This window comes from Lathyrus oleraceus, chromosome 5 (assembly GCF_024323335.1).
Source record: "Lathyrus oleraceus cultivar Zhongwan6 chromosome 5, CAAS_Psat_ZW6_1.0, whole genome shotgun sequence".
NCBI lineage: Eukaryota > Viridiplantae > Streptophyta > Magnoliopsida > Fabales > Fabaceae > Lathyrus > Lathyrus oleraceus.
The window spans coordinates 49,842,471-49,866,184 of NC_066583.1; positions in this window are offsets into that span (position 1 = coordinate 49,842,471).

A 23,714-nucleotide genomic window follows, 5' to 3' on the forward strand; every position below is an offset into this window, starting at 1 on the left:
TACCTTTGATGAACTTGCTGCTTCATATAAAGAGCTATGTGCCAAAAGTGCAGAAGTGTGTATCCAAGGAGAAAAGCAGAAGAAACTCATCAAGGAGCTGGAAGCTGAGAAACAGAAGCATCTGACAGTCATAAATGGTCTAAATGGTGAGATATCACTGCTGACATCTAAGCTAGAACAAATGACAAAATCCATCAGAATGCTGAATAAAGGAACTGATACCTTGGAAGAGATTCTAAAGGTGGGACAGAAGTCAGGAACCACGTCTGGTTTAGGTTTTGGTAAGAAATCCTCAACTGAACTCAAAAGCTCAAAGGTTGAAGTTCAAAAACTCAAGCAGAAGTCACAACCAATGTCACAACATCAGGGAATCAGGAGGAGTAACCATCAGAAGAAGAAATCTCAGAGATGGAGATTTCACTATTGTGGTAGATTTGGTCACATCAAACCCTTCTACTACAGGTTGCATGGTTATCCTAACCAGACCCCTCAAGTCAGGCCTAAGCAGAAGGCATCTAAGCATAATGCCCCCATTAAGAAACAACAATGGGTTGCTAACCAGACACCTCAAGTCAGACCTAAGCAGAATGCATCTAAGCATAATTCCCCCATTAAGAAACAACAATGGGTTGCTAGACTAGCTCACACATCTCTAAGGGCATCTACCAGACAAGACTGGTATTTTGATAGTGGCTGCTCAAGACATATGACTGGGATGAGTAACTTATTGGTGGATATACAACCTCATACTACCAGGTATGTGACATTTGGTGATGGAGCTAAAGGAGAAATCAAAGGTGTTGGTAAGCTGGACTGTCCTGGAGCTCCAAAACTGAGTAATGTGCTATTAGTAACAGGACTAACTGCTAATCTTATTAGCATAAGCCAGCTGTGTGATCAAGGCTTCAATGTACAGTTCTCTAAAGAAGTTTGTGTGGTGATGAATAGAGACAATCAAGAAGTTATGATAGGTTCCAGATCCAAAGATAACTGTTATCTGTGGGAATCTAAAGTCTCAAACTACTCCTCAAAGTGCCCCTTAGCAAAGGAAGAGCAGGAAGTGAAGCAGTGGCATGGAAGACTTGGACAACTTCATTTAAGAGGAATGAGGAAGATCATTTCCAAGGAACCAGTTAGAGGAATCCCAAATATGCTTCTGGATGAAAGAAAAGGATGTGGAAAATGTCAGGAGGGCAAGCTAACCAGGAGGTCATATCCCAAGATGGGACATCCAGATTCTTCCAAACTTCTGGAACCTGTGCCCATGCACTTAATGGTACCTATGCAGATTGAAAGTTATGAGTTGTCCTTACCTAATAGTCCTCATCAAAATGATATAGTTGCAAGGGAGAAACAAAATGGTGTATCATTATCCACTGCAGAAGCTAAGTACCTAGCATCTGGGAGCAGGTGTTCCCCACTGGTATGGATGAACCAGATACAGACTGATTACAATGTCACTCAGAATGTCATGACATTGAATGTCACTCAGTGTGACCAAGTAAAGGGCAAAGTGGGAATGTGTTTCTCTGAGAAATTATAGCAACTAATGATGTTAGTTATTTACTGTTTAATAAGTAAACTTATTAAACATTTGATAGTTCTCTCTGATTGGTCAACATATAATAGATACTGCTCGTACAACAAGCGTTACCTATTCCATCGTTTCAACTTTCAGTCTTGCAAGCTTTCTCTCAAAGAAACTTTTCATTTCTCTGAGATATTCATCATGTCGCACCAATCCGACTCATCTTCCTACACGACCATGTCTGATTCCTCTAGCTCCGAATCATGCAACCCTAACAGGGAATATCCTGTGTCTGACTCTGCAAATACCTCACATGCAAGAAGACCTAAAGAAACGGTCTCAGGCTTCTCCTCAGCACTCGCACTTGATGAACAAACCAGAGAAGGCTCCAGGTATGTTCACAATTCCATTGCAACTTTGGTAACTGGAATTTTGTCTGGTAATCATAAGTGAAATTCTGGTATCAAATATAAGATGTCGAAGGTAATGTGACGACACTAATATCTGTTAATACACAATGGATAATCAAACAGAATTGTAAAGCAAATCACACAAGCAATTGTTAACCCAGTTTGGTGCAACTCACCTACGTCTGGGGGCTACCAAGCCAGGAAGGAAATTCACTATAATAGAATTAGTTCAAAGACTATCCGTACACTTCAACAAGTTACAGTCTTTCTCACCTAATCTCTACCCGTGCAACTTCTACCTAAGCACTCTTAGATATGAGAACCCACTCACTTCCCTTACAATCACAAACCCGTGATCTTAAACAACAATCCCTTGTGAAAAGAAAATACTTTTCAATTACAAACTCTTGATTTTACTTCACAGTTTCAATCAAGAAGACACACTCTTGATCTTGCTTCAAAGCTTTGATCAAGAAGACAAATCAGTCTAATTCAATCATCAATGGATGACTTGAATGACCTACAGACACAAACCCTAGCTCTCTCTCTAAATTTCGCTCAGTCTTGGTTGTGTGTACAAACAGGTTTTCTAAGTCCCTTTTTATAGAAACATTGGACATCTTGAAAACCCTAAATATATTTTCCAATCAAATCTTTTTATATCAGCTGTATAGATCTCCTTGGAAAATAAGTAAATCTGGTTGAAATCCCTGAATGAATGCGCTAGCTAGCCATATCTTCAATCAACCAATGTTTGCCATTAATTGTGCAATCACAAAACACCAAACATTCATATTGAATGTTCTGTGTACAGGATGTCATGACATCGGGTCTGACATCCTGGAAAAATCCTGCATAATCCAGTTTCCTATTATAGAAGGTACAGCCATATCAGATACCATGACATTGTGTATGTCATCTGAAACAATCCTGCATGAACATGTCTTTCATTAAGCTCTAGCAGGTACAACCAATATCAGAAGCCTTGTCTTTGTATGTGGCATTCTGAAACAATCCTGCTTGCATATCTTCTTTAACTCCAGCAGGTACATAGGATATCTCATGTTAAGACATCACACATGACATCTTGTGAACACTCTTTGTTTTACCAAAATTGCTGCAAACTCTTAGAATCAACAATAAGGTTCTTGGGGTCTCAGTTCCCCTAAACACGATTGTACCGGAAAATGTTGCTTGTCAAGAAAATACAGTTTCCCTAGCAAAGAATGTGTCTGATGAAGCTGAGCAAAATGATGCTCATGAGGGGTCAAATATTGACAAACCCTTAGAGAATATGGGTAGTGAGGAAGTCCGTGTCACTCATGATGTCAGTGACAACCCTAAAGCTGACACAGTTAATCTGGAAGAATACTCTGATAATGAGTTGTTGACCTCAGTTGTCCCTAGCATAGCCAAAAGGGTTAGGACTAGGAGAGAAAAGAAAACAATGGTGCAAAGGTCCCCCAGAAAGAAGATTGATGTACCAAATTCTCCCAATCCAAAGGTGGCAGAAAGTTCCCTCAAGAGGAAAGGGCATGGTCCAACAAAATCTTGGAGCAAAGAGGTGCCCAAGAAAATGAAGACCAAGTCTGTTGTGTCTGACTCAGATGTCCCATGTGATGTCACAACATCTCTGTCAAAGAAGAAGCCAACCACTAGCAAGTTGGCAGCTAGTGTCCCTGAGGTACCAATTGACAACATATCATTCCATTTTGCTTCTAGTGTGAACAGGTGGAAGTATGTTTATCATAAGAGGCTGGCTTTGGAAAGGGAACTGGCTCAGAATGTTCTGGAATGTAAGGAGATTGTAGACCTTATTCAAGAGGCAGGGTTAATGAAAACTGTGACTCAGCTCTCAAAGCGCTATGAGAATTTAGTAAAGGAGTTTATTGTCAATGTGTCTGAGGAATGTGCTGATGGAAAGTCTAGGGAATTCAGAAAGGTATATGTGCGAGGCAAGTGTGTGAACTTCTCTCCCTCAGTAATCAACATGTTCTTGGGAAGACCTAATGTAGCTCAACCCGAGCTTGAGGTGACTGACAACAAAATCTATCAAGTCATCACTGCTAATCAAGTCAGGAAGTGGCCTCTAAAAGGTAAGTTGGTGGCCAGTAAGCTCAGTGTCAAGTATGCTATGTTGCACAAAATTGGAGCTGCCAACTGGGTGCCCACCAATCACAAATCTACAGTGGCTGTGATGCTTGGAAAGTTCATATATGCTGTTGGAACCAAAGCCAAGTTTGACTATGGAACCTACATTTTTGATCAAACCATGAAGCATGCAGGAAGCTTCAGTGTGAAGGGGCCTATAGCCTTTCCTTCCCTCATATGTGGTATTGTGTTGAATCAATTTCCAAACATATTAACAGAAAATGATTTTGTGAAAAGAAGAGAGAGTCCTTTGGCCTTCAATCATAAACTGTTCCTAGGGAAGCATGTTCTTGACATTGCCATGGCAATAGGAGAGACATCAAGTGTTTGCAATAAACCAGGTAAAGCTGCTGTCATTGCAATACTCAAAGAAACATGCAAGGAGTTAGAGGCAAAGAAACTCAATTTGGAAAATTTGATTATCAAATTGGAGATGACTGAAGATGTTGTACTTGGTGAAGCTGCTGATGCTGCAGAAGGAGCTGCAAGACAAAGTACAGAGGGTGAAGAGGATACTAGTCTTGATGATGGCACTGAGGATGATGCTGACTCTGAGTCAGATGAATAAATCATTTCCTGTGTTTCAAAAATTCTGTGTAATTTTTATTTTGTTTTGGTCTGTAATTTTAAGTGTTGCTTTGGCAACATTTTTGACAAAAAGGGGGAGTAACACCTGTGCCCCAGGACAACAGATGTGCTATGTGCTTGAACAGATATTGAAGATCCTCTAATCCAGAGGTTGTGATGCAGCCTGATGTTCAACTTCTATGTGTGTGCATGATGAGTGTGTGTGTGCTGCTGTTTGAAGTTTTTATTTAACTTCTATGTGTGCTGCTGTTTGAAGTTTGTGCTGCTGTTTGATGTTTTTATTTAACTTCTGTGTGTGCTGTTGTTTGAAGTTTCTATTTAACTTCTGTGTGTGCTAAGTGTGAGGCTATTATGAGTGTATTAGCTATGTTAATTTCTCTGCTTGGATGTGTGTTTTCCGCTGCTGTGAACTCTGTTGTGATGCCAAGTTGTTTTAGCCAAAAATTTGCCAAAGGGGGAGTTTGTAGATGTTTGATTGGCTGCATTTTGTGTTAAAACACTAATTGTACTCTGATGTATTGACTAATGTCATGACATGCCCTGGAGATGTTTGATTGGCTGTATTTTGTGTTAAAACACTAATTGTACTATGATGTCTTGACTGATGTCATGACATGCCCTAGAGATGTTTGATTGACTGTATTTTGTGTTAGAACACTAACTGTACCCTGATGTCTTGACTGATGTCATGACATGCTTAAGTAGCATGCTGCTGGATTAGCTAATACAGGATTTACTGAATGTCAAATTGGATGTTATGACATTCATCCATGACAGCAAATACTGAACTATAGAACAGTTGGTTTTTCTGTTATTCAGTCTGTATTTTAGGAAGATAACAGACCTGGCACATAGCCTACTGTCTGAATGTCAAACTGAATGTTATGACATTCATCATTGACAGCATATACTGAATAATAGGCAGGTTGGTTTCTCTGCTATAATCAATATTTATTTCAGTCTGTTTTACAGGAGGATAACAGACCTGGCATATGGCCTATTGTGTAAATGTCAAACTAAATGTTATGACATTTATCTCTGACAGCTGATACTGAAGTATAGATTGGTTGGTCTCTCTGTTACAGTTCAGCATTTAGTACAGTCTGTTTTTCAGGAGAATAACATACCTAGCATATGGTTTATGTTCTGGTCGTCAAACTGAATGTTGTGACATTCATTCCTGACAGCATATGCTAAATTGTAGGATGGTTAGTTTTTCTGTTTCAGTATTTTTCTCAGGCTATTTTTCAGGAATCCAACAGCTGAGCTAAAATCCAGGAAACTAACAACTGAGCTACATTTAATGAACCTAACAAATAGCCTATTTGTTAGCACCCTAATATGTGGAAATTAGGTTAACTTGCTTAACCTTAATTGTAGGGAATACAAGTACAAGGCCCAAGTGCTGCAATATAAAAGGATGGCAATCCTACTTTCAGCAAACCAGGGGTTTTAAGCGTGAAGCATTCATTGTGCCATTTTTCTTCACTGCTGTATTTTTATGTGTGTCTTGTATTAGGTGTAACTTGTGAGCCAAGCAATTATCACTTAGATGATTGCATTGGACTAGGGTGTTCATTGAGTTGTAAGTGTTGTGTCACTCTAAGCTTTTAAGCGTGAGTGCTGTGTTTCTTGATTAAAGTTGTGAAGCACAATCAAGAGTTGTTTGAAGTATAACTTCACCATTTAACTTTAAACGAATTAAAGGTTGTAATCACTGAGGTGATTGAGGGGGAGTGAGTAGGAACTTTGATCTTAGTTTAAGATTGAAATTGCATTGGGTAGGTATTAAGTGATAGGATTAAACAGTTGGTTAAGGTCTGAATTAATACTACTAATAATGGATTTCCTCCATGGCTTGGTAGCCCCCAGACGTAGGTGTGTTTGTCACCAAACTGGGTAAACAATTTCTTGTGTTATTTACTGCACTTTAATTTTAAGTTCTGCATAATTCTTGTCTGCGCAGAATTGGATGTCATAACATCCCGTGTGACATCGAAAGTCTGTTAACTAGAATTTCAATAGGCATGAGTTTATTCCATTTCGCACTATGATCTTCTCGACAATAGCCTCTAGGTTTTGTTCCCCAGTCGTTGGCTCTTGTCGAATCTTCTTGGCCACATGGTCGGGACCCTGGTTCCTATTAACTAAAATAATGGGAGGCCTTCGAGCCACCCTAGGAATTTGTTTGACTTCCTGATATTCTTGTTCAACCGCTTCATCTTCCATCTCCTCTTGTTGGACCGAGGTTTCCAATCGATGCGGAGGTGGGGGATTCTGACGAACTTGCGCTCTAGGAGCCCCTAGGAAATCCCCTATTCTGCTCATTTGAGTTGTCAGTTGTTGGTAAATCTAAGTCGAATCCTGGATTAAAGGTCTCAGTATGATACCCATTTGCTGAGTCAACATGTGGACTATTTCATGATTACTTTCATCCATATGTTGTCTCATGACTGCGACAAAACTTGATGTGAAAGTTGGACTGACTGAGATGACAATCCAAAACCTGGGGGTCATCCAAATTGGATTTCTAAAGGTACTAATCCCTGGTAGCATGGGAATGGCGATGGTGATGTTTCACCGAATGTCGAACCGATATTACGCATACTTGTCATAAACTCAGTTGACATTCTAAATGTTCTATGCATGGGACTGTAAAACTGGGCATATATTACCCAGAGGTGCCCATCGTCGTCAACATCATCATTTGAGGCTGACGCGGTGTTAGAATTGGCCCACTATATGCAGTCGAATCGCAGGTATAATGCCGGAACCAACATCGGTTGTTTGTGATGCGATTGTGTCTCCCCCCAGACACTTTTCTTCGTGTGGTCGTAGTGACACCATCTTGCCACTACGTAGTTTCATATACTGAACACACTGTGTTCCACTAGGTGTGCCAATTTGTTTACGCAACAATCACTAGCCTTCCTATCGAGGTTTACTTGCAGGACCGACTACAAAGTCCTAGACTGATATGTGTTAAGTATATGGTGGTTTTGTTTGTAAAGTGTTTGGAATACTTGAACAATAAGTGAAATGTTTGCAAAATAGATATGTAGTAAAAGTAAGGAAAGATAAAACACAAGACAAATATGTAAATGAACAAAGCAAATGAAAATAACTTGACAAGTTAAATGGTTTAAGAATAAAGGTGAAAGCAGAAGTACATTTTGGCAGGAAGTTAATTTTTTTCTCTCAAACGCTTTATACTTCAAGTGTTTTCCTATTGCAATGTTACAAATGCCATCCCTTGAAATGAAAATTACATCTACTTAAATAGTAAGAAATAACTGCTAGGAGGTTATGATCCATTGACGATGCGCCACGTGTCGGAGCCTGTCACCCACGTTGCTGGTAAATTCCCACTTCCTGCTTCCCACGATCAGTTCCCATTATGGTAAGCTTGCCTTCGACTTCGACAAACTCATATCCTTCGTCGACCTAGCCTTCTTGGTTTCCTCCATTCGTCGATTCCATTTTCGACCTCCTATTGGTCGACCTGACTTTGTATTATCAAGGTCGAAATTTTCCAGCTAACACTTCGGTGGTGACTTTGTTATTAATTCGAGCAATTCGTTACACCCATGTATTTTTTTTATGCCGTAACAACTGGCGACTATGCTGGGGACAAACTAGAAAGTCAAGCCTAGTTTGGTTAAATTTTCGATGAAGGTTAGCTTTATTTATTTGATTTCTTCTATCTTCTTTTAATCTTTGATCTCTTAGGTGTTATCTTTACCGCCTATTAATCTTCTATATGGTTCTCATGTGTTGTGACCCGAATATTCTGGATGCTTATACACATTAAAGAAAGGCTCTATACTCGAGTTTGAAGAAAAACCTAAGATTAGGATTGATGGTTGCATAATGTTGACCTGCTTGACGTACTTGTATCGTATGTGTTTACTCGTATTTTTGGTAAACAATTTATAGTCTTTATAAATATTACTTGCAGGTTCGACTAGAAAATCCTATGACATATTATGCATAAATTCTTACAAGAGTGTTTGGTTGTTTGTTGTAAGAAAATGAAAACACACCTTAATTTTATAAGGAAATAAAGACAATAAATTGTAAATAAAAGCAAGGGATTTTGACTGTGTCGAGATCCTTGTAAATGCAAGTTAAAAAGACAAATGAATTGATGGAAAAGGAAATAAAAAACGAAGTAAAAGACTTTGCTTAAATATGTAAAGAATGATGTGTAGAATCATACATGTTTGCTCATTGACTCGTTTCTGACTCTTGGTTGGATACTTTGAGTATTTTTGAGTTTTTGTAATGATATTGCCACCTTGAATCCTAACACTAGAATCCCCATATACACTAATACATAAATAATTGCCTAAAATGGCTCTATTCCTAGAGATCGACACTTATCTCATTGCATGGTTTCCAACCTTCTACTTTGAGTATTTTGGAGTTTTTGTAATGATATTGCCACCTTGAATCCTAACACTAGAATCCCCATATATACTAATACATAAATAACTGATTGCAATGGCTCTATTCCCAGAGATCGACACGTATCTCGTTGCATGGTTTCCAACCTTCTAACTTGTTTCCATGCGTCTTTAATGCATGGATAAGACCAAATAACAATTACTCCATCTGATCTCATCGTTTTTCTCAAACTACTACCGTCAACCATCAGTCTTTGTCGAATCCTGAGAATGTCATATTTCATAGTTTGAGAAAGCAAGCTAAGTTCCCATTTTCCAGTTTAACATAGCTTTTTCGACGTCCCAGGCTAAAGATCATTCCTGTCGAAATGTTATCAAACATCATAATTTCACTAAATATTTTCTGAATCCTTTTTCCCGTGTCGAGTTCATGATGTCGAAAATACCATGCCAACAGATTCCCCCACCCCCAAATGCCAATTTTGACCAATTGAGAAATATGAGCCTTTTCGAAACTTCTCACGAATGTGCCAAGTATTGCACTGACGTCATCATCATGGTAACTTTAGCAAAATGTCTTTTCAAGATGTTCAGCCACCAAATCTCACCATGGTTTCACTTTCCCAAGAAAATATGGGTCACCCAAATTAAAACTCTTCATTTTGCCTCTGAGCGAAAAACATGTGTCCTAAAATTGACTCCATTTGTCCAAAATAAAAAACTGAAGAGTTTTTTCTCCATCACTTTCTCTATTTCTGATACAACTCATGCATTTATGGGTCCACTCTCTGACCCTAATGTTAAGGCTGAGAAATTGAAGGAACTTTTTCCTTCTTATCATCATTTTAAACCCATCGTCTGTTCTAAATAACCTATTGACCTAAATTATATGAGTGCTTCCCTTCGCGTCTTTCACTATGCACCCTTTACTAAGAACAAAGAGGATTATATTGCCTCGTTATACAAAGTAGAGTCAAAGAAAGCACCAATCTAGAAAGGGCAAGACCTTTATGATTTAATTCAGCTGTTGAAAGTTGGCCCTCTATATTGTCAAAACATTTTTGTTACAGTGTTGTACTTTTGGGAAGGTATGACAAACATTTTCCGATTGCCTTGTGGAATGACCACACCCACTTTGTTCAACATGGCGGCCATTATTCGCATTTGCCCAACTGACAAAGTTTTTGACCCTACTGAGCGGGATGAAGATACTATTAATTTCGATAAAAAACATGCTAGCTTTGATACGTTTATTATTGACCACCATGAAATCCAAACTGAGGAAGTGTCAGACAAAGACATATCACCTTCTTAACGATGTGGTTGTTGCATTTCATCTTCTATTGCAAAACTCTAAAAGTATCTAAGAGGTTCCTTACTCTAGTTAACCAATTATATTATGGTCGAAACATCGGTTTACACCAACTAATATTAGGTTATCTATATGAGTCATTAGGGCTTGCAACTCACACCCCCAAAAACCTTGGGCCTACAAATAATCCTTTGATTATTGACCCTTATTTTCTATTCCAACTTTGGCTAAATGCCACATTTGAATCTTCTTATCAAGTAGACATACCTAACAACCAAGTCAAAGAAATCAAGAACCAAAAAATTGAAGGTACTAGGATTGCTTTAATGACCCCAACCGATATAGCACACTCTATGTGTGACACCTTTACTGAATACTTTATGATGTTTTCAAAACTCCGTGCCTTTACTCCCTTAGTGACCCCTTTCACAAATCGAAGCCATGAGCCATAATGGTTCAAACGATAGTTTCCAGCTTTTTCTCCTGAACATGGAGCTGAGGTTGTCAAGATATGGAAATATTTTCTTACCCCCAAGACTATTATCATCTAGACTTGGGAATAATAAAGACACAATTGGGATGGTTGGTTATCAACCCAACTTGCTATCTCACCAGCTTGGGCTTAGCCAATCTTTTCCTAAATCATACTTTAGTCGGAAAAGTGAACTTTGCCTAAGCACTAGTGAAATGACTGAGGCGGAGTATAATGAAAGTTTGAATCGACAAGCTAATGTGTGTATTTACCTCACACCTTTTCAATTTCAACCATCTTCCTACTGCACTCAAGAGTTTGACGCATGGTGGAAAGTTTATCATACTAACCAATTTGTAGTTGTATCGAACATGATGCATTCTCTAATTGAAGCTTTTTCTTTAATGTAGACCAAGTTCGAAAAAGGTAGGAGTTTGCATATTAAATAAATCCAAGCTTTTTAATGCAATTTTGAAACTATGTATGATCCAAATAATCTTATATGAACTATCTATGAGGCATCTAAAACTTTGAAATAAAAACTTATTGAAAAAATGCCAAATCTGAATTTTCCTCTTTATGTAACAGATAGATACAATTTTGCTTTACTATTTCACACACCTAAGTTTCCACCTTTACCTTCTAGTGACCTCCCTCTGGCTTTTCGACCCCATTTTCCAAGGTGGTTCGTCTGTGGGTCTTAATTGAAAAGCTTTGGAAAACGATTATAAAAAGCGCGTCGAACGAGTAGTTGCAACTAAGTATGACATAGGTAGCTATCAAGATCACCTTCATGTTGATATTAAGAATGTTCAAATTTTATCTATTGAACATGCAGGAGATGAAAGTAAAATAAATTTTAGGATTAACTTATCTCTGCTCTCTTTTGTGTTTTTCTGATGCGATTATTTTTGAATTTCTCTGTAACTGTTACTTTGAGGAAAGGCATAAGGGATGCTTCTAGTTTAGATGTTGTTTATTTCAAGAAAATAACTAGAGGAGGAAAATCCCTAGTCAAAGGGAAAGAAATAAAAATTTGTCTTCATGCCCAACATGATTTTCTAGCATTTATACCACACCTGATTCTCTTATCCATACTAATGAACTGTCGGTATTTAGACTAAAGGAGAACATCAAAAAACCTCTCTCAAGAAATTGGAGGGTATATACATTAAGGATTTTGTGAAAGAAAGCTCTGTCGAAACTTCCTCTCCTGAATCACCAAAGAAGAAGAAAAAGAAACCCAAAACCCTAGTGGTTGGACCTGAAAAGGCCACTCCAGTCTCATCTACTTCCCCCGTTAATGCAGTATAAGGGTCAAAGAAGGCTTCTTTAACCGTAAAAAAGAAAGCCAATAAAGAACAAAAGGATGCCTCCAACAAGCATGAGAGTTTCAATTCTAGCCCTGATGTCGAGGCATCCAAGGTAAGTTTATTCCAACTATAACTTTACTTTAGTCAATATCTCAAAATGCTAATATACCAACTTCTGCAGGAACCTCCTTCTAGTAACACTTATTCTAGTATTAAATACACATTACATATATCCAACAGTTCTCCTTCTTTTCAACTTGGGAAGATCAGTTCTCCTTCTATTCAACTAAGGATGATCACAAAGGTTGTAGGAGACGTTACCATTGACCAGCCAACGATGGTGCCCAAGAAAATATTCTCTGAACTAGGAAAATCAGCAGTCGAGACCCAACTTTCTGAGGAATCATCCTTGGAATTTGAAATTAAAGACTCTAATCACACCGCAATGGACTTAGAACCTGAGGGTGAAACTCCTTAACATGAAGAGAAATAAGGCTTCGTCTTCTGGAAGTTTAGATCATGGGGACATTTTCGACAAGGAACAAGAGATGACCCAATCTTATGAAGATAAGGGTCCTAAAAATGAACTGGAGACTGGTGGTGAATCCCTCAAGACTATGCCACAGGCCACTAAGACTCTTAAAACCACTTCTGCTGCTAAACCGGCTCCCTAACTTAATTATTCCTTCAGTACTCCTCTCAGTCAAGAAGAACTGGAAGAAATGAAAAGGACGAATCCTTCAAGGTACCTGAAAAGTGATGATGAATATTCAGAGCAGTTCGAATGAGAAGTGTTATAGTTCTTTAATTGTTTATGACGAAGAGTCTTCTGTAGATCCCATTGACGAGGTGTTTCGCCAGCTAAAACCTAAGTTTCTAAGCACCGACTTATTTCAAGCACTCGAAGATGACTTCATGTTTTTCTATGGGATTAAATCTTTGCTGAAGAAACTCAACACTCCCAGTGCCCCCAAGGTTGTTGTCGACTTTGTCGGGGAACTTAGACCTTTGCTTGATCAGATAATTGCTGACATGTAGAGGAAAAATGAAGCGATGGGTAAATTGAAGCCAAAAGAAGATGTCTAGTTGCAAGAATGGATTTTGGATACTGAATCAAAAAGTCATATTGAGAAGTTGAAAATGAAATTCAAACAGGATGATGTGGCAATTGCTTCTTGCAACACTGATATCCTTAAGTGGGAAAAATAGAGAAGTTGCAATCGAAGGTAAAAAAAGGCTAAAGAGAGAAAAGTTGAACTCAAGAGTGTTAGTTGAACGAGACTAGATGAGGAAGATTTAATCGACCTCCAGCATTTTGAAAATGTTATCACTTTGGATGCAGAAATTAAAGGTATAACCTCTACTATTTTGCTGTTTGACCTTCGATTCGAGGCAACAAAGTCTCAATTCGAGAGACTTAAAGCCACTCTTCCATTTTAACATTTGTATTCCTGCTTTTTGTTATGAATCTGTCTTTCGACTGAAACAATTTGTTTTGTAATCTTAAGTATGCACCTTGTGGCATTCTGACATTCTGAATAGTGACCTTAGTCTCTGGATTGCAGTATTATTTATATTCTTCTCTTATTTGTATTTCCTGCAATGTGGGATGCACTTTTTCAAGTACTTGCCATTTATTCGCAGGGTTTGACCTTCAGGGGTCAACTCTTCGAATTCGTATGCATTATTTGTAAATGCTTGCATGATTCAAAATGGTCCCTCCCAGTTTGGGGATAATTTGCCCAAGGTTCGATCTTTCTTATCCATGGGCATAATCACCTTCCAAACCAAATCTACAAAAGTGAAGGTTTTTGCCTTGGACTTTTTGCTATAGGCCTTAGCTACAAGTTCTTTTTGTCTTATCAGAACGTCCATTGTAGCCAAAATCTATTCCTCCAAGTTGACCAATTCATCCACCATCATACCCCAATAGTATTCGGTTGGTATTTCAGTTTGCCTTTGAAATATGGTTGATTGAAGATATATATCTACAGGAAATACTACATCATGCCCGTAAGTAAGTCGAAATGGTGTGGAGTTAGTTGACTCTTTAGGGGAATTTCGACAAGTCCAAAGCACCTGGTCAAGCATTTTATGACAATTCTTTGGCTTCTGACCTATGTGCTTTTTAGTTAAACTAAATATGACTTTGTTGGTCACTTCAACCTGGACATTAACTTGAGCATAATATGGTGTAAAAGGTAACAATTTAAACCTTGTATCTAAGGAAAAGTCCACCATCTTTTACCCTATAAAAACTTATCCTTGATATGTGGTGATAGTCACAGGAATCCCAAATCTATATAGGATTGGTTTTGGATGAAACTGATCACTACTTCTTGGTCGACATTAGGTAAATGGATGGCTTCTATCCATTTGGTAAAGTTGTTTATCCCGACTAAGATATATTTATGTCCCTTCAATGATGAAGGTTTAATTTCACCAATTAAGTCCAAAGCTCATCCTCTGAAAGGACATGGCTTGATTATTGAGTGAATCTCACTTGCGGGTACATGTTGGATACCTGTGTGCCTTTGGCATTCTTAAAAACCCTAGAAAACTCAATGCAATCTTTTAACATGGTTGGCCAGTAAATTCCAAGTCGAAACAAAATCCATTTCATCTTTTGGCATGCCTGATGAGCACCACATGATCCTCTATGGACTTCATATATAGATAAATATGCTTCAGTTTTTCCAAGACATTTATGTAAGACTCCCTCAAGAGTTTTCTTAAACAATTTATTTCTGATAATGCCATAGCTTAATCCCTATATTTTATCTTTCGGTTTGTCGTCCCTGTAGGGTTTTCCATATATTCGATAATTGGTTTTTGTCAATCGTTGTCTGACATGTGGTCAATGGCAAAAACTCCACTTATTTTGAATTTTTCAAAAGTTTCAGAAGTCTCTAAGTTTGGTATGTCTTCAAACTCATCTTCCCATCAAGTTTTGACATTGATGATGTCACTAGGAAGCATTTAGTCAAAATTAATTTATCCTTGACTTAGATTAACTCTTTAAGTTTTTCTTTGGGGACTTTATAGCTCGAAGCGATTTGTGTTAAGTCGTTCGCCTCTTGGTTCTCCAATCGAGGTACATGATCAATGTCGACAAAGTGGAAGCATTTCAAAAGAGAGTTTGTTGTGACAAAGTACATCACCGGGTTTTCTTTGATGCACTTATATTCTTTTATTAGCTGCTTCACTACTAATTCTGAGTCACCTTTTATATCGACTTCTTTTGCCCCCAAGTCCAACAAAATATTCAGGTCTGCTATTAAAGCCTCATATTTGGCCTCATTGTTTGAGAAATGGCCTTTGATTCTAAATTTGAACCTAGTTGGTATATCTTTTGGGGAAATTATGAGGATTCCAATCCCAGTTCCATCCTTGTGTCTGGAACTATCGAAATATAATTTCTAAGGTTTCTCGGCTACATAGTTTTGTATCGCTTCGACCAATGAGTGGTTGACAATAAAGTCAGCAACGATTTGGCCTTTCATGGCCTTCAAAGGTGAATAATTTAATGAATATTCAATGGGTTCCAACTCCCATTTCCTGATTCGACTCTGTAAGATAGGTTTTGAAAACATATGTTTAATTACGTCGAAATGCAAATAAACATAGACATCGGCTAGTTTTATATAATGTTTCAATTTAGTACAAGAAAAGTAAAGGCAAATACATAGTTTTTTTTAATTATATCTAATTTTAGCATCATTTAGGATTTTACTAAGGTAGTAGATGTCTCTTTCGATGCCATTTTCATCTTCTTGAGCTAACATGCTACCTATAGTTGAACTTGATGTTGATATGTACAACTTCATGACCTTATTTATAATAGGGGTAACAAAATAAGAGGCTTCGTCAAATACGTTTTGATTTCTTCGAACGCATTTTGGTGTTCAAACTCTTATCTGAAAACCTCTTTCTTCTTCAGCCGAAGCAATGGCGAGAACGCTTATATCTTTCCACTTAAATTGGATATAAATCTTATTAGGAAATTTATTTTTTCCAGCAAAGACTAAAGTTGCTTCTTTGTGAGGAGGCTTGGTGTCCAATATTTCTTTGCTCTTGTTTTAATTGATCTCGATGCTTTTCTTGTTCACCACAAAACCTAAGAATTCACCTACAAGGACATGAAAATCACATTTCAATGGATTCATTTTTAATCCATATTTCCTGATACTTTCAAAGGATTGTCGAAGGTGGTCAATGACCATTTTCCGACGAGGATTTTATGACTATATCATCAATGTAAACCTACATGAATGTGTCAATAAAATCGTGGAACATCGAGTTAATATCCATTTGATATGTTGCTCCGACAGTTTTTAAACCGAAAGACATTACTACCCATTCGTAAGTCCCTAAGGCCCATGGGCATTAAAACATCATTTTTGGCACGTCCTCTTCATCAATAAAGATTTAGTTATACTATGAGTAGCCGTCTAGCATGCTTAGCTAATTAAACCATACAACTGATTCAACTAACATTTCCGTCACAAGCAAAACGTATTCATCTTTAGGCGTGATATAATTGAGATCCCTAAAATCTACACACATCCTAAGGGTCCCATTTTTCTTAATGTAAGACCCCAATTTTGACCCTAAGATCCCTCATGCTATCGCATCATATGCATTGGCTTTGGGATCACACCTTGGTATCCTCCTTACCCCTCATTCATTGGGTTTGCATTAGGAGAGGTCACCAAGCACATTTTATTGTATCATACTTTATTTTTATTTGTTTACTAACCAAAATTCCAAAAACATGTCTATGTATAGTTTTACTTCTTTTGTAGGTAGTGTGTGCATCCACCAAGGCCTCATCAAGCTCATATCTAGGGTTTGAGACCCTCAATGCAAGGAGACTAATCAAGATACAATTCACATTGACTCTAGACATCATATATGGATCCCCGTGATCTCCATTTATCATTTTGATCAAGAATTCATCAAGAGTTGGAAGCTTGTTTGCCTTGGAAGCCCAAATTCATCTAGGTATCTTATGTGACTTCCTCAGTAAGTTTCTTCATCATCTGATCAAATATTTCAAGGGATACTTCATATTACATCATCTTATTCATATATGATACTCAATGAGTCCAAAAGATCAATGGAACTTCAACTTTTCAAGTTAGTTCATGGTGGTTGACTAGAGAAAGTCAACTGGTCAAAACTGGGGTGCCCTAGACCCTATCTCCTACACGTTTTGTCATATGAAAATGATTCCAAGAGAAATGTTACTACTTATGACATTACAAACAGCTTTCATGTTGAGGTCAAGAGCTAGTTTTGCTTGTAAAGTCATTTTTTATGGTGAAAGATTATAGGTCATTTTGTCTGAACACTAGTTATGAGGTCAACTTCCAAGGACCATAACTTGCTCAATTTTTATGATATGAAATAAATTCAAGTTTCATGATGCATGTTCCAAGAGGAAACATTATAGGTCACTTTGAGCCATTATCATTGAACAAGAGATTTTCCTCAACTTCTAAAATGCATAACTCCTTCATGCCAAATCAAAATGAGGTCAAATTTATGACCAAATTGAATAGGTTTGAAAGAGCTACAACTTTTATGAAGGAATACTTTCGATTTAAAGCCCATATAATAAGTTATTCAAGGTGGAAGAAGTCAACATTTGGCTTGGTACTTAGAAAGTTTTTATTTATGTTTGATTTTCCAAACTTTCACATCAAAATTCATCATGATCCAAGCTTCAAATTGAAACGTGTTCAACATGAAAGTTGTTCCCCTTGATCTCACCTTTTTAAGAAGTCAAAGATCATCTCATTTGGCCAAGAATTGAGGGACTTGCACATGAGTTCTTCACAAGGTTCTATTTGGTAAGATTTATGGTTAACACTCATTTCCTTTATGCATGATAGTGTGAAATCATTTCAGGTTGGATAACACGGAATTATGGATCATTTGGCATCATTGGATGGGCCTATCACATGCCCATGCATCCATGCAAGTGAGATTTCTATTTTTGGCATTTTGAATGAAGTGTGTGGAAAGTAAATGTGTAGCCTATAAATAAGACCCCTCATGCTCATAATCAATGAAACCTTGCCCAAGCTTTGAACCTACAATCCTAACCCTCACCATTAGAGGATAAACTTGAAGGTTTTCAATTGAAAATCGAGTTTCAATTTCACTTCAGTTTTGAAGTTGAAACTCCAAGAATCCAAGCCTTTCTTTGATCTAATTCAACTCCTGCAAGCTTCTGAAGTCAAGCTAAGGCCAATTGGAAGCAAGATCAAGCAAGATTCAAGCTCCCTCGAAGGTGAATTTTTAGAAACTTCACCTCTTCGATTCTCTCTCAATTCTTCACCATTCTCTTTGATTTTTCATTGGCTGAAGTCCTACCAATGTAGGCAACAAGATTGAGTTGCTTTGAGGTCAAATCGAATCAACTCAGTTCATGATCCTCAAATTTAAAATCCCTGTATCTTTTGATATACTTGGAATTGGAGAAAATTGAGGCCAGATTCGAGATCCTGATCATTTTCTCTTTGAAATAGTGTCCTTGTTTTTCATTTTTCATTGAGATGAAGTTGGACCAGTCCGGTAAGGTTCACCGAAGAAGATGACTGGAGCCCTAGCTCTGGTGGTGCGTTGGTGTAAGACCCCAATTTTGTCCCTAAGATCCCTCATGGCATCATACCATTGCATTACATAGCCTCAAGGATCTTTGAGCATCTTGGCTCCCTTTCCCTTTGGGTAGGGATCTCTTGTGAGTGGTTTGAGATCACCAAGCATGCTTGAATTGTATATAATTGCTTTTCTTATTTTATTTACTAACCAAAAGCACAAAAATATGTCATTAACATCTCTTGTTTGTAGCTTAAGCAGTCATCAGGTAAAGAGCTTCCAGAAGATCTTTTGTGCAAGAGATGATGGTATTTTCTTGAGATGAGGATCACATGATTATTATGAAGAGCTTACATGAGCTAGGGTTTCATTTTGAGCAATTTCACGCAAGTGGTAGAGGCTCAAGTTAATCAAGACATTCCAAGGTCATCTGAGGACCAAAAGTCAACTGTGCAGTCAACTGAGGGCTATGAGGTTGGGGAAATGAGTTGAAACACCTCAATCATGTTCAAATAAGGCTTATTCATCATTATAAACATCCATCTTGAATATTCAAAGGTCATGGCAAAAGTTACTAAAAATGGAAAATGACCTATAATTCAAAGTTTCCAAATTTGGTAAGTTTTTGATCCACTTTCAACTTGACTTGTTAATGTCAAAAAAGTTTCAAATGGATTTTTGGTGAACATGAAAGTTGTATATCTTTGTCTCCCCTTTCCAAAAAGTCCTAATTCATGTCCATATGATGATTGGTTGAGAAGTTATGGTCATTTGATCACAAGATGTGCATGGAAATTCAAAATGGCATAACTTTTGATACAATGCTTCAAATTGGTTCATTCTTTTTGCAAAATGCTTATCACGTTCAAGGCATCTCAAAATGATATCATTTGGCTCAATTGTGCAAAGGAATCATGACCTAGAGTTCACTAGTTCACACATGTGCAAATTGAAGCAATACTTCATTATTCATTTTTGGCTTAAGGTGCAAGCAAATTACTCTTCAATCATGACCATTGGATAATTTGAGTGGATTAAAGCATAAACATGGGAGTTTGCACGTGCATTATGGCCATGCTAGCTTAATGTGCATTTTTGCAATTTGCTTCAATACTCACTAATCATGATTAGCCAATGGAAAAGAGGATTAGCATGGTCATTAGCATGAAGTATAAAAGGCCAAACCCTAATCATAACTGCATAAAAGAAGCCATTTCAGATCTGAAAATTCAAAATTCCCTCCAATTTCTCTCTCTTCGAATTTTCATTTTCCTCACACAAACACCAAAAATTCTTGTAGATTCTTGATCATCATGCTTCATTGATCAAGAATCACTCACTGTTTAGTGTAATTCAGCCATATTTTGAGCAGATCAAGAGCATCCTCATGTTGATGGAATTTGAAAATTGAAGAAGATTCAAGTGGTTTCAACTGATTCTCTTTGCACAAAGCTAAAAGGCAAGGTCAAAGGTGTAGATCTGGAGCTTTAGAGCCTGAGAGAACGCGTGTACAGGAAGCTCCATTTCAGGTAGGTCAAACTTCCGTCCTCTCCTTTTGCTGTTTTTTAACCATAGAACTGTAGATCGTGCTTAGTAGATCATGTACATATGATTAGATTTGAATTTGGTTGAGATTTGAAGTTGTATGATGAACTGTAAGTTTAGATCTACAAAATGTTTCTCTTCGATCCGTGGAATCTAGGAAGAATTAGGAGATTTGGATGTGATATTTGGAATGTATGTTGCAAGGCGGTTCGAATGGTGTTTGATTTGCTGAATTCTAGAAAATTTTCGTGGACTGTGTCGCCGGAGATGGCTGGAGAAGACGACCGGAGACTGTAGCTCCGGCGTCTGAGTTGTTTAGGGTTTGTCCATGTGTGTTGCCATGTGTTTGCTGCGTGTCTGTTTGATTGGTTGTGGATTGTTTGACCAAGCCGCGTGCGCCTTTGAATGCTGATGTGTGTGGTGACTGTGTTAAATGAAACAGTGCGTTTCATGTTTTGAATTTGGACCGTGGATCTCTTTAGCGCGCCAGATCGTGTGGATGTGATTATTCTGATTTGATTCAAATAAAATACATTTCCCTCCATTTTCCATGATTATTTCATTTACTTTGTTCATTTTGTAAAATTCATAAAAAATTCAAAAATGATCCAATTGATTCCCAATTTTTTTCCTAGTTTTGTATTGATGTCTACTTTTTTTGGGTATTATTTTCATGAATTGTTGATGGCTGGATTTTTTATGTGTGATTTTTGAATTGATGTTGTGCCAATTTTATATGTTGCATTCAATGCATTGTGAAATCCTCATTGTTGAGCCATTTGATCCAATTTTGTGTGTGCTTAATATTCATTCATGATGTGAATTCTTGATCACTGGTTTGGAATTTTTCTCACATGTTATCATCACTTTTGACACATAGAGAAAAGTGTGACAATTTGTGTCACATTTTTGACATTGGATTGTTACATTTTTGTTCACATAGCATTTGAATCTTTCTGGATTTGATATTTTGCATATTGATCATTCATAACATGAGGCGCTTGCATAAAAAATTTCAAAGTCATTGCATGCATTTCTGTTTTGATTTGAATTTTCTAAATTGGAAGTTCATTATGTGCACATTTTTGGTCATTGCATATCATAGGTCATTTGAGATACTTGCTTTTTGATTTGATGCTGGTCCTTTTGAGGACATTTGATAGATTGTTTGAATGTGTGATATGTGGAAGATTGGGTTCTGTTTTGATCATTTGATTGGGTTTTGAACTTTGTCTTTGCACTACTGTTTTGTACATAAACTAACATTGTCTTGTGTTTCAGGTTTGGACATTTAGCATTGATGGTTGATTTTGTTCTCACTTTGTGAGATACAAATGATTTGAGTTCTAACTTTTGTTTGTTTTGTAGGATTTTAAGTGATGTGCTTGAGCTCATGAGCTTATTTGAGTACTAGGGCACTTATGCATTGAATTGAGTAACTGTGAATGGTTTCACTGTTTGTCTGTTGGTTTTATGACTGAATTATTAACTGTTTGGTCTTTGTACAGGTACCTTAGTTGCTTGCTTTTGCTTTTGCTTTTGCTTAAGCTTTGGATTGTGGTTGACACACCACTGAGGTAGTTAGCTTCTTACTTCATGTAGTCTGAAGTCGTGTCACCTTTTTGGCAGGCATTTTGCTGGCAAGTCCTCCTTCAGAGGCTTTGTTTGTGTTTGTTTACAATTGTGCCAAAGACCTCCAAGATGAGGCATGTGTTACTTGATAAGACCTCCAAGAGAAGAGGCAATTGACGGATAAAAGGGATTAGTAGCCAATCCCCCGTTATTCAGTGTGTCGTTCTTTATGCTCGTACTACGTGCTGATGCTTCTGAACATGTGCCCAAGATCTTTGTCCAGAGTCTGTCAAGTGGAAAAGGATCCCACTTTCTGGATCCCCATGCTTTCTTTGTCATGAGCTCACCCAGGCCAGGGTTAAGAGCATGAGGTCTCATCCTTATTACCTGTTTGATCAGCTTCACCCTAACTCTCAATGTTAGTGGTTAAGAGCTATAGATTACCCTTGTACAGTTTGGCTTGTTTGTCGAGGTTGATATGACCCCTATTGACTAAAGCCCACCCATTGTTTGAGCCTTTTTGTATGGATATAATGTGTGATGTTTGTTCACTTGTGTTGATGTTTGATGTGTGCTCTTGAACTAGGAGTTTTCCTTTTGAGCTTAATTTGAGGATCATTATCATGTTCATCCATGTGGAAGTTACAAGATACATTGAGGATCTCTTTTGAGACTTGTTTGATTGCTTATGCTTTGTGCTTGCTTATTCCAAAGGATGAGAACCACTTGGATCATCAATGTGATCTCAAGAGAGGAACTCCTAGTGTGGTTTCATTTCTTATCCTCACCTTTTTGTTTCATTTAGGACTTAACCCTTCCTTTAACCCAAGCCAAAACCCTGTTTGTGCAAACATTTGACTTTTGTTTTCAACATTAGAAACCTAAGCCTTATGCTTTTGATTTTCAAACTTTCTTTTCATAAAACTCATTTTGAATTGAATCTTTAAGTCAACTTTGACCATTTTTGTATATACTGCTAATTGGTAAATATAACCCATTCAAATTTCTTTTGTGGTTTCAATGTCCATTTTCCTAATCAAATTTTCCATAACCTTGAGCTATTAGGTTTGAGTTATATTTATGGTAGATATAATACTCACCTTTGTCCTTAGTGATGGACAATGAGCCTTCCATGCTTATTATAGGGTTAACCCCTCACTAGCATGTTGAAGCTATCCTCACATGGTGGACTTGTGGTTTTTAGGTTGAGTTTTCTCCCTTTGATAACAAAAGACCTTAAGGCTTTTGGACCAATCAATCCACCCATGTTGAAATTTATACCCCGAACTACGAGGTTTTGATCCTAATCTTTTATAAGAGGGTACGTAGGCAATGGGTTTATCCATCCAAACACAAAATGTAAATAAACTTGTATATTCTCTTCTCATCTCTTCAATCATGTTTGCACAAAACAAAATTTTCACAAAACAAATAACCTTTGCAACAAGTGTGAAAAGGGCTCCCTAGGAGTACCTAGGATGTTTTGGGTGCCTAACACCTTCCCATTGCATAACCAACCCCCTTACCCAGATCTCTGTTCTTTTTACTAGTTTTTGTTAAACTTTTAGGTTTTTGTTCGCTTTCTAACCATTCCACTGGATAAATAGAAGTGCGGTGGCGACTCGACTTTGTATGATTTACCTTGGATTTAGTCAATATCTCCAATGGTAACGAATACCCCGCTACAGTTGGCACGCCTCTTGGCCATCTGATCATGTTTGAATGTTTTAATCTGAGCCATTGCTTTTGAATACCACTAGTACATGCCCGTTGACTGTGGACTATGGCGGGTGATACACACTTGGCCATCA